The sequence below is a fragment of the Caretta caretta genome, chromosome 23, assembly GCF_965140235.1.
Source record: "Caretta caretta isolate rCarCar2 chromosome 23, rCarCar1.hap1, whole genome shotgun sequence".
Classification (NCBI taxonomy): domain Eukaryota; kingdom Metazoa; phylum Chordata; order Testudines; family Cheloniidae; genus Caretta; species Caretta caretta.
The window spans coordinates 4793345-4805982 of NC_134228.1; the positions used below are offsets into that span (position 1 = coordinate 4793345).

General features: G+C 48.7%; 1 protein-coding gene across 3 annotated transcripts in view; it reads right to left on the reverse strand.

Moving 5' to 3' along the window:
* The window catches only part of NPAS1 (neuronal PAS domain protein 1), a 98183-nt gene that overhangs the window by 81832 nt on the left and 3713 nt on the right, over positions 1-12638 (reverse strand). The window contains exon 2 of one of the 3 annotated variants that reach the window (XM_075122384.1): positions 11815-12041. The exons of the other annotated variants lie outside the window; for them this stretch is intronic. The gene's annotated coding sequence lies outside the window, so the exon portion shown is untranslated. The remainder of the gene's footprint in view (positions 1-11814; positions 12042-12638) is intronic. 3 annotated transcript variants of the gene reach the window in all.

The window sequence follows — 12638 nt, forward strand, 5'->3', positions numbered from 1 at the left end:
AAAGCCCAGAGCTGCACATGCGGGCTCCTGGTTTCTAACCCCAGCCCTGGACAGGACCCTTGCCCTCTCTGTGCCTCAGTTTCTCCCCCATGAGAAAAACGCTCACCTCCTCTCAGAGTGGGTGGGTGCATAATTAATGGCCTCAACTGCACCTCAGGAGCTGGGGCATAGGCCTCCCCACCGGCGAAGAGAACCGCTGACATCAGTTCGCACAAGGGGTCCCTGCTCTAGCTCAGCCCGATTCTGTGTCTGCAAAGGGCTTTCAGAGCCACTGGCCAGCAGGGAGGGTAAAGGGTTAAAAAGGCACCATGATGCCCAGGGAGACATGAGCTCAGCTGCTGCAGCCTCAACCCAAAGGCTGCCAGTGGCGAGACCAAGGGGGGGTCCAGCAAGGGAATGAACCCTGAGCTGAGGGATCGGATTCGGGCCGGGACCGTCTTTCTGTTCTGTGTCTGTATGGCCTCTCTGCCTAGGCGCTACCCTAATACACCTAATAGCAATAAAAACATACAGCCCCTTGCACAAGGGGACCGCCTAGGCGCTACCCTAATACATCTAATAGCAATAAAAACATACAGCCCCTTGCACAAGGGGACTGCCTAGGCGCTACCCTAATACACCTAATAGCAATAAAAAGATACAGCCCCTTGCACAATGGGAGCGCCTAGGCACTACCCTAATACATCTAATGGCAATAAAAAGATACAGCCCCTTGCACAATGGGACCACCTAGGCACTACTGTAATACACCTAATAGCAATACAAATGTGCAGCACCTGGCAAAATGGGGGCCTGGTCCGTGACTCGGGCTCCTCAGCGCTACCGTAATACATCAAATGCACAGTGACTAGCATGGACACCAGCAAACACCACAGCTCCTGCTGGGGAGAGGCACATGAGCCGGATGGGAGGGATCAAGAGGGGGACGAGAGCCTGAACAGCCCACCTCCCCCATGCACACAATCCACAGAGTCAGAACAAGGCTGCGTGGCCGCAAGCACTATCCGCTGCTGCTGGGAGTGCCCCGGGGTTCGAGGTTGAACGGTGAGCCAGTGGCAGAATCCAGCAGTCCTGCCCCCCCCCAACTCTAACCACTAGACCCCACTCTCCTCCCAGAGCTGGGGATAGAACCCAGGATAGACTGACTCCCAGTCCCCCCTGCTCTAACCACCAGACCCCACTCCCCTCCCAGAGCTAGGAAGGGGGCACTCAGGATACAGAGGGCTGTAGTGAGCTGTCTCCCCTCTTTTTCTGCCCCTCCCAGCCACCTTGCCGAGGTGCGAATTCCCTGTGGGCACCTCACCATTTTCTACATCCAACCCGCTGCGTGAGCCCTGGAGCGGGGGACAGGGCCGTCCAACGCAGAGCCAGGGCAGCCCCGCGGTATCGCTCCAGGCCGGCCCCACCATCCCCGCACAGATGCAAATGCTGCGGCAGCAGCTCCCCCTGCCTCCTCCCAGCCACCCCCTCTAGGGCAGCAGCTGAGAGGAAGCTGCCCCATCCCCGCAGGGCTGGCAGAAGGGGGCAAGGACTGCCATAAGCAGCTCAGGGCCTTTTCTTTGTCTCCTCCCCTTAAACCAGATGCCCCAGATGGAAAGGTCTGAGTTGACTCACTGCCCTCCCCCGCCCGGGCACATCCCAGCTTGGCCAGGGGCTCCCATGAAGAGACATTCACCCCCCTCCCGCTTCTCAGCTCCCCCTGCTCTTGGCTTCGGGCCACCCTCCCAGCCCCTGATGCTCACCAAGAATCCAGGTCGCACCCGACCCCTCCTGCCAGGCTGCTGGTCCTGGCGGCTTGAATGCCACACGCACCCGCAAGTGTCCAACTGTTTCGGGTGTATCCTGGGATCTCAAAGCACTTCATAAAGATGGGTCCAGGATTACTGCGCTTGTTTTACAGGCAGGGAAACTGAGGCGCTGTGGGACATGAATCGCCCTCTTGATAGCGAATCAGTGCAGTGCTCAAAACAACCCGGCAGCAGTCCTCCTGACTTGCAAGCCCATTGATTTAATCTACTAGTCCCCACTCCCCTCCCAGAATCAGGGACAGAACCCAGGAGTCCTGACTCCCAGCTCTTCCCTCCTCCCCCGCACCCCCCCTCCCTGCCCACATGCACACACCACAGAGTCCCTCTCTCTCTAACCCTGAGCTCATGTTCCTTCTTTAGATAACCTGAGATGGGGGGGGGGGGTGCATGAAATTAACTTGGTATGTTAATTTCACATTTTACACTCTAGGCACACGCAGGGCCCATCTGGATTTTGATCATTTATGAGAAATTACAAAATTACACTTTAAAAAAGGAACATTTCAGAGCCTGAGTGGGTCTGAGCTGGTTTCCTTCCACCACAGGCAGGAACTCCCGATCAGCACACCCCCAAACTGGCAGGAACATTGGGTCAGGATCCAGATGCTGTCACTGGCCCTTCACCTCCCAGGCTGATCCAGAACGCAGGTTCCACACACTCCTGAATAGTATCAGCCCAGTTCTCCATCCCCCTGAACCTTGTGCCGCCACGGGCACCCGTGCAAACTGGGGAGGTGGCGTTTCTCCCACCCACTTTGCACTGGTGTATCGTACATGCAAGATCCTCGTCATCACAAATTGCTCGTTCCTCCTCTCCATAGTATGGCTCCTAACGACGCCCCCGCATCTTTACTGTGATACCCGAGTGCCTCGCCATCTTTCACGGAGGTGCCCTCGCAGCCCCTCTGTGAGACAGGGAAGTGCAGATGGGGAAGCGAGCAGTACGTCAGCAGTGTAATTCCCAGGTCAAGCAGACATACCCGTGCCAGCTCTGATTGAGCTAGTGTGCTAAAAATAGCACGGTCGCTGCGGTGGCGTGGCTGGCAGGGGAGACTAGCTGCCCTGAGCATCTACCCTGGGTTTCAGAAAGGATTGTACTTGGGGCTCACGGCTATACTTAGCGCGCTAACTCGATCAAAGCTAGCTCGGGTACGTCTACACCTCCAGCTCCCGCGTACACATATCCAGACAGACTAAGGGATTGTCTACACAGGCAAATTGACCAGAATAGCGCACTTCCAAAGTGGAGTAATTATTATTTTATTGTTACTAGGTGTATTACAACTGTACCTAGAAGCCCCAGTCCTGGACCAAGAGCCCGTTGTGCCAGGCACTGTACAAACACTGAACAAAAGAGACGGTAGGTTTTGTTTTGATAATTCCCTGCAAAAATTTTTTTTGACAACAATCGACACATTCTGTCAAAAGGTTCCAGTCGAATCAGCACTTCCCAGTAGCAGAATGCTGTGCGACCAGCTCCAGTCCGTACCGACCCCCCCGAGACAGCAATATCTCTAGCAGCGAGGCGGGCCCTTTTGGCAAAGGTCAAGGTGCGGCTGGAACCCCAACCCCCGATTCAGCCTTCAGAGTCCCAGCCAGCCACACCAACACCACGGAACACATCCAAGCTGACAGCAGGAAACAGACAGAGCTGAGATAAGCTCCAGCGCCCTTGGGGGACGTTCAGAGAATCATAGAATATCAGGGTTGGAAGGGACCTCAGGAGGTATCTTGTCCAACCCCCTGCTCAAAGCAGGACCGATCCCCGACTAAATCTTCCCAGCCAGGGCTTTGTCAAGCCTGACCTTAAAAACCTCTAAGGAAGGAGATTCCACCACCTCCCTAGGGAACCCATTCCAGTGCTTCACCACCCTCCTAGTGAAAAAGTTTTTCCTAATATCCAACCTAAACCTCCCCCTCTGCAACTTGAAACCATTGCTCCTCGTTCTGTCATCTGCCACCACTGAGAACTGTCTAGATCCATCTTTGGAACCCCCTTTCAGGTAGTTGAAAGCAGCTATCAAATCCCCCCTCATTCTTCTCTTCCGCAGACTAAACAATCCCAGTTCCCTCAGCCTCTCCTCATAAGTCATGTGGTCCAGACCCCTAATCATTTCTGTTGCCCTCCGCTGGACTCTTTCCAATTTTTCCACATCCTTCTTGTAGTGTGGGGCCCAAAACTGGACACAGTACTCCAGATGAGGCCTTACCAATGTCGAATAGAGGGGAACGATCACGTCCCTCGATCTGCTGGCAATGCCCCTACTTATACAGCCCAAAATGCCATTGGCCTTCTTGGCAACAAGGGCACACTGCTGACTCATATCCAGCTTCTCGTCCACCGTCACCCCTAGGTCCTTTTCCACAGAACTGCTGCCGAGCCACTTGGCTACGATGCAGTGTCTGTTACAGCAAGTGGGGACTGAGAGTTAGGACTAGAGAAACAGAGCGAGATTTCTGGCCATCTCAGTGCACTCAGGTTCCAGACAGGACTCAGGGCGATAAAGTTGGTCCCAATTTATACCCAGAGCAGCCCCTATTATTAATAATAATTATTTGTATAATCACAGCATCTAGGAGCCTTAATCAGAGATCAGGATCCTATTGCACCATGCACTATACACACTAATTGCTATTAGGTGTATTACGGTAGCCCTTTGGTGCCCCCAGTCATGGAGCAGAACTCCATTGTGCCATGCATACTAATTGCTGTTAGGTGTATTATGGTAACACCTGAGAGCCCTTGCCTTGGAGCAGGACCCCACTGTGTACATTTTAACACCGTTAGGTGTATTATGGTAGCACCTAGGCACCCGTGTGATGGACCAAACCATCATGCCAGGGGCTGTACAAACACAGAACACAAAGGCAGTCCCTGCCCAAAAGACTTCCTTCCAGTCAGGCTTTGTCCATGCAGAAAGGTGGTCCCACCTTAACGGCCCCGTCTGGACAATAAGAGGACCAGAAGAATACCACCATGCAAACCAGCTGAGTAATCAAGGCTGTTAGAGGCAAAAGCATCCTTTAAAATCTGGAATTCAAATCCTACCAAGGATAATAGGAAGGAACACAAACTCCAGCAGGGTAAGTGTTAAAGGATAATAAAGCAGGCCAAGAAAGAATTTGAGAAGAAACTTGCTAAAGACACAAAAACTGTCTGAATTTTTTTTTTTTTTAAAGTACATCAGAAGCAGGAAGCCTGCCCAACAATCAAGAGGGGCCACTGGACAACGGAGGTGCTAAAGGAGCACTCAGAGAAGACAAGGCCATTGCAGAGAAGCTAAATGAATTCTTTGCATCTGTCTTCACTGCAGAGCATGTGGGGGAGAGACCCATATCAGAGCTATTCTTTTTGGATGACAAATAAGAACATAAAGAATGGCCATACTGGGTCAGCCCAACAGTCCAGGATCCTGTCTTCCAACAGTGGCCAGTGACAGATGCTTCAGTGGGAATGAACAGAACAGGGGAATTATCAAGTGATCCATCCTGTCCCGGCTTATGGCAGTCAGAGGTCTAGGGACCGACTGTATGGGATACCATCACATACTGATATGTCAGTCGAAGAGGTTTTAAAACAAATTCACAAATTAAACAGCAATAAGTCACCAGGACCAGATGGGATTCACCCAAGAGTTCTGAAGAAACTCAACTACGAAACTGCAGAACTCCTATCTGTAGTACGTAACCTATCACTGAAATCAGATGACTGGTGGAGAGCTAATGTAATGCTGATTTTTTTAAAAAAAGGCACCAGAGGTGATCCTAACTTCAGTACTGGGCAAACTGGTAGAAGCTATACTAAAGAACAGAATTCTCAGACACATAGACAAACACGATTTGTTGGGGAAGAATCAACACGGCTTTTGTAAAGGGAAATCATGTCTCACCAATGTACTAGAATTCTTTGAGGGGGGTCAACAAACATGTGGACAAGGGTAATCCAGTCCACATAATGTACTTGTACTTTCAGAAAGCCTTTGACAAGGCCCCTCACCAAATGCTCTTAAGCAAAGTAAGCAGTCATGGGATAAGAAGGGAAGGTCCTCTCATGAATCAGTAACCAGTTAAAAGACACAAAACAAAGGGTAGCAATAAATGGTCAGTTTTCACAATGGAGAGTTAACAGTGGGGTCCCCCCCAGAATCTGTTCTGGGCCTCGTACTGTTTAACATATTCATTAATGATCTGGAAAAGGGGGTGAACAGTGAGGTGGCAAAGTTTGCAGAGGACACAAAATTATTCAAGATAGTTAAATCCAAAGCTGACTGCAAAGAGTTAAAAATGGATCTCACATAACTGGGTGACAGGGTAACAAAATGGCAGATGAAATTCAACATTGATAAGTGCAAAGTAATGCACTTTGGGAAAAAATAATCCCAACTATACATATGTAATGATGGGGTCTAAATCAGCTGTTACCACTCAAGAGAGATCTTGGAGTCATTGTGGCTAGTTCTCTGAAAACATCTGTTCAAGGCACGAAAGAGACAACTAAGGGGGGGGATATGATAGAGGTCTATAAAATCATAAATGGTGTGGAAAAAATGACTATAGAAGTGTTATTTACCCTTTCCCAGAATACAAAAAACCGGGGGCACCCAAGGAAATTAATAGGCAGCAGGTTTCATACAAATAAGAGGACATATTTTTTTCACACACTGCACAATTAACCTGTGGAACTCATTGCCATGGGATGTTACAATGGGCAAAAGTATAAAGAACTTTCTGCTTGACACTGAAGCAATTTGATGTGATGGCTACTATGCTCAATCCTACCCAAATTTGCATTTTTACACAGTTCAGCGTTAGCAAGTGCGGAAGTTACAGACTGGTTGGAGACTGAAACTCGGGACTCTTCTTTCTTAAGAGTTTGTCTCATACATACATACATACATACATACACACCCCAGCTCACCCTTTCATTAGCAGCTGATGATGCTGGAATTTTGATGAACCCTTTCCCCCCTGAAAAATGTAGATTTAAGTGCTGCAAACCGAAAATGCGGGAAAGGGTCAGTTTTGATGAATTTCCCATCTTGAAAAAAAGTTGAAAAAAGTTCCAAAATTGTCCAAGCATGACATTTTGACATTTTCTGAACAAAAAGTTTCAGGTTTTCATTTTGAAATGTAACTTCATTGACACTGTTCCAGAACATTCAAGAAGGACGGTTGTGATGGTCTGGATACGCGTCAGGAGTGGACACAGATGGGATACCACACATGGTGATACTAATCAGAGTGTAAGGAACCAGAAATAGAGGAAGACCAAGGATGCATCATCATGGAGTGAGAGGGAGTCAGGGCCCTGCACCCCGCACTTCCTGAGATTCACCATGACTCTCAGCCAGCCAATAAAACAGAAGGTTTATTAGACGACAGGAACATGGTCTAAAACAGAACTTGTAGGTACAGAAAACAGGACCCCTCAGTCAGGTCCATCTTGGAGGTTCTGGGCCTCCCCGCATCTCCCCAGCGAGCTCCAAACTGAAAACTCCCTCCAGCCCCTCCTCTGGCCTTTGGCTCTTTCCAGGTAAGGAGGCCACCTGATCTCTTTGTTCTCTAACACCTTCAGTTGGCACCTTGCAGGGGAGGGGCCCAGGCCATCAGTTGCCAGGAGACAGGGTGTTGGCCATTCTGTTCTGCACACCCCTGCCCTCTAGGGCTCTGCAACAATCACACACCCTTATCCAATCACCTAGATACTTAAGAAATGCACAGGGGAAATTGAGGCGCCCACACAGTATTCAGAGAAAACATTAAGAACATTCCCACTTCGTCACAGCATTGGATAGAGATGGTGAAGAATGACACAAAACAAAGAGGTTTAAAGATAAACAAAGCTGTAAAGCTGGTACTATGAGGAGAGATTAATAAGGCTGGCGACTTTTCAGCTTGGAAAAGAGATGACTAAGGGGTGATATGATAGAGGTCTATAAAATCATGACTGGTGTGAAGAAAGTAAATAAGGAAGTGTTATTTACTCCTTCTCATGACACAAGAACTATGGGTCACCAAATGAAATTAATAGGCAGAAGGTTTAAAACAAACAAAAGGAAGTATTTTTTCACACAACGGTCAACCTGTGGAACTCCTTGCCAGAGGATGTTGTGAAGGCCAAGACTATAACAGCATTCAAGAAAGAACTAGATACATTCATGGAGGATAGGTCCATCAATGGCTATTAGCCAGGGTGGGCAGGGCTAGTGTCCGAGCCTCTGTTTGCCAGAAGCTGGGAATGGGCCGACGGGGGATGGATCACTTGTTCTGGTCATTCCCTCTGAAGCACCTGGCATTGGCCATGGTCAGAAGACAGGTTACTGGGCTACATGGACCTTTGGTCTGACCCAGCCTGATCGTTCTTATGTACAAGACAGAAAGTGATTGAAAGACTTTATTCGGCCCCATTGTCACTGTTAAACTGATGGATGGGACTCAAAGACAAAGGAGAGAGAGAGACACACACAAAAAAGGCAAAAATTGGAACAAAATATTTCAGTAACCCAAACTGAAATTTTTTTTGGTTTGTGTTGTGGAAATTTTTGAGATTTTGACTTTTTGTCCCAATTGAGGATTAATTTTTTATTTTTATTTTTTTATTTTTCTTTTGAAATCTAGAAAATTCTCAGGAGACGGGAAAACCGTTTCCCACCTAGCCTCAATTAGCTTTGACCCAAACGGTTAAAGGGCATGAGCCTGCCCAGATAAAATGCTGAAACCAGCTTAAACAATCCTGAGATTTAAAATAAATAAAGAAATAAGAACATAAAAACGGCCAGACTGGGTCAGACCAAAGGTCCATCTAGCCCAGTGTCCTGTCTCCCGACAGCGGCCCGTGCTAGGTGCCCCAGAGGGAATGAACAGGACAGGGAATCATCAAGTGATCCATCCCCTGTTGTCATTCCCAGCTTCTGGCAAACAGAGGCCAGGGACACCATCCCTGCCTATCCTGGCTAATAGCCCCTGGTGGATCTATCACTCCATGAAATTATCCAGTTCTTTTTTGAATAAATACAGGGTTCTTTTTATTTTCCTTCTGGGTTTTGAGCCTTTAGGAATTATGTTTTCAAAATCTTCTCTGATGCCCTAAGGGCTAGAAACGTGCTTCTTTTTCTAAATGAAAGAAGAGATTCTCACATAATGGCGTGATTTCAGGAGCTGGGATTTTAAGAGGGAGAGAGCAGCAGCAAAATATCAGATTCATCAGCAAGAAAGATACCGTTGTCGTACAAACTTCCTTGGCAGCGTAACTGACCAGGTGTTGGGGCTGTACCTTTAAGAACTGAGAACCCAGTTCTGCCAGGGACCGAGCACCTTCAACGCCCGTTCTGGAAGGGATTGAGAGGTCAGAGTGGTGGACACAACTCAACAAGAGCCCCCAGTGCGATGCTGGGGCGAAAAGGGCCAATGCGATCTTTGGATGTTTAAACAGGGAAATAGTGAGTAGAAGCGGGGACGTGATTTTCCCTCTGCGTACAGGCTGGATGAGACCGATACTGGATACTGCAGTTAGCTCTGGTGACCGATCCGAGGGATGGAGAAAAGGTCTGATCGCAAGAGTCTGACAGAACTCAATCTCTTTAATTTATCAAAGGGAAGATTGAGAGGTGGCTTGATTATAGCGTATCAGCACCTTCATGGGGAGACAATCCCAGGTACTAAAGGGCTCTACAATCTAGCGGAGGAAGGCAGAACAAGAACTAGTGCCTGGAAGCTGAAGCCAGACAAATTCAGGTTAGAAATAAGGCTCATGCATTTAACAAGGAGGGCAGGTGGAACCAACTCCCAAGAGAAGAGGTGGATTTTCCATCTTTTGCTGGCTTCAGATGAAGACAGGGTGTGTTTCTGGAAGAGAAACATTAGTCTGACACAAGTGACTGGGCTCAAAACATGGGTAACTGGACGGGGGGCGGGGGAGAAAGAACCTAACTAGTTTGAAGACAGGGCTTGATAAATTCATGAACAGGATTATACGATGGGGTTGCCCGTGACTGTACTTGATGACCCAGGAGGTCTCTTCCAGTCCTTTGTAGCTATGACTTCTCTGGCCTGGGGTATTTAGAATCATAGACTTTAAGGTCAGAAGGGACCATTATGATAGTCTAGTCTGACCTCCTGCACAACACAAGCCATGGAATCTCACCCACCAACTCCTGTAACAAACCCCTAACTTATGTCTGAGCTACTGAAGTCCTCAAATCGTGGGTTAAAGACTTCAAGGTGCAGAGAATCCTCCAGCAAGTGATCCGTACCCCACGCAGCAGAAGAAGGCAAAAAACCCCTAGGAAGTCACAGTAGATGGTCTTCTGGCCTTAAACTCTATGAATCTACAGGAGACATCCTGCATCTGGGCAGAACTGGGACTTATAGATGAGCTGCCAATTACAAGAGGTTCACTTCCTGTTACCTGGAAAGCACTGCCGATGATCGCCAGAAGGACCCTGCTGCAAGCTGCAATCGGAAATCCATGGTGCCGGTGCTGCTAATACTCAAAGGAGCTGTGTGAACCCTTGGCCACTTTTTGCTACAGGCCCCCAGAGTTAAAAAAACAGACACCATGAAACGGGACTGCTCAGAAACAGGATATTTGGCTAAGAGTTTTGCAGCCGTGGATCCTGAAAGCTGAGGGCCAGAAGTCACTCTGAAAGGTGCCGCCCCCTGTGAAATGCCCACGTCTTATAAGCCACCAACTCCCCGTCATCACCTTTACAGGCAGGCTCAGCGGAGAGACCAAAGAGGAGATGGAGCTTCCTTTATGGGGCAGAGTCAAGGGAAGAGGGGTATGTGAGGTTTTCCCAGCCTGTACCTGCTCTGAGAATCAGGAAAGAGAATCTACACTTCGAGCCCCCAATGCAGCACCTTTCCCCAGGTTGTTTATTTTTTCATTACTACTTTGCCTTGATACAGAGGGCTCCGATTCTCCCATCAGCCTACGCCTTCGTGCATTTACACCAGTGCAAAGCGAGGGCATTTTGTACGCACTTTGCATAAGCACGGGGCAGAGCGATGGACAGATAGGGACTGTGCAAACCATCAGATGCCCTAGGATGCAGAGTGAAGCTTGAACAGCACCTGGCAGAGGTTATTCTCTATCACCACGGTGTGGGCACTTCAATAAAAAAATCACTCCTCAGATGCATGAATGAAACAGCCTGTTATCTTCACACACAAACCTTTCCCATCCAACGTGTCTCCCTCAGCCCCAAGTTTGTTGCAAGGAGAAAATTTTTTTTTAAAAAAACAACAAAAAAGACTCTGATAACAACAAGACAAGAAGCTAGAAGCGTTGGAGAGAGATCTTTCTAAAAGCCCCTAATTGCAAAAATATTAGCATAAACTATGACATGAATTTAGCTCAATTACTGCAGGCTCCCGAGCGGGAGTTATAATTAAAATCCACAGCATTCAGTACAAACCTGCAGAGGTTAAGAAGAGTTCTTTTCCAAGTCAGGGGAACTCAAAATCTCTATTTGCCCATCAGAAATACCACAGGATGTTTCCATTTGGTAAAGCAATAGATCTTTTGCACAAATTATTTTCAGGAGTACTTTCCCCAAACAGCAGGGAAGAGAGACAATATTTTTCCCTTTTTTTTTTATCATCATCTGCTACGAAGTTAAACCAAAGCTAGTTCTGGGTTACCAAGACTCTCTTCAATCTGTTTGAAACAATGCCTAGGGACCACCCATCTGATTAACTAATTAATATTAGGGTGGTATCTATAGACCCCCAATCACAATAAGTGGAAGCTTAGGTCAGGAAGGACTTTTAAAAATATGCTGAAGTGTTGGGATTAAAAAGTGGGTGAACTAGAACATTTAAATGGCTTTGAGATTGTTCCTCATTTAAATTAAACACAAATTTGTTCGTTTGTTTTTTATCTTGCAGGTAACACAAACATAACAAACAGCTTCTGGGCATCTGAGCACCGGTTGCAGAATGGAAAATTGACCGATTTGCTTCCACTGCCACAAACTCATGTAAAGATAAAATGTCCAAACTGCACCTTGGAAAAATCTGGCCTCACGTGTCCACAGCAGATTCATTCCCAGACAGCATCTGCTGCTGCCAATCGCGCCTGCCAGGCCTGCATACGCCCCTCTGCCACCCTGGTGCGAGTCAGACCCGGCCGCCACATCTGCCTCTGCGTTTGGGGCTCGTCTCCTGGTGCCCTTGCCACCAGCCTGCGGATCTCTCTCCAGCACGAAGCACGCCTCCCTCCAGGCCTGGGTGCTTGGATGCAGAAGACAGCAAGGTTTGGGAGAGGTGCTTTGCTTTCCCCCAGCATAACACCAGCCTCCACCCGCCCGCAGCCACAGACCTGCTCTGGCCCACGTCCCCGCCACACGCACACATGCATACCGATCCGAACGCACGCCCCACCGCACTCGCACCCTCTCGCACATACCAATCCAAGCCCACACCTCTCACGCATATCAAATTGAGCTCATCAATAGGAAGGCTGCTTTGTGCATACCAATGCCAGCCTGCCACTAGCAACACAGGCCACAGGCGGACGCTGGAGGGGGGCTTGGGGCGATCAGTTCCATCTTTTAAACTCTCGGACTCGGGGTTTTTTCCCCCGGCGGGGAGCAGGGGTTGATATTTGCCCGTCAGCTTGTTGTTTGGTGGCTGGAGGGTTTGCAGAAGGCGCAGGGCTATGGATGAGCATTAGGAAAAACTAGGTGCAAAATCTGAGACCACGGAGCCATCGCCACGAGCCGCGTTCCACCCTGGGAGTTCGCAGCCCCATAGATGAGACCTCATGGGAGAACTTGGGACCGGGAGGGAGTAAGGGAGGGTGGCAGAGGCCCACGTGCGGGATCAAAA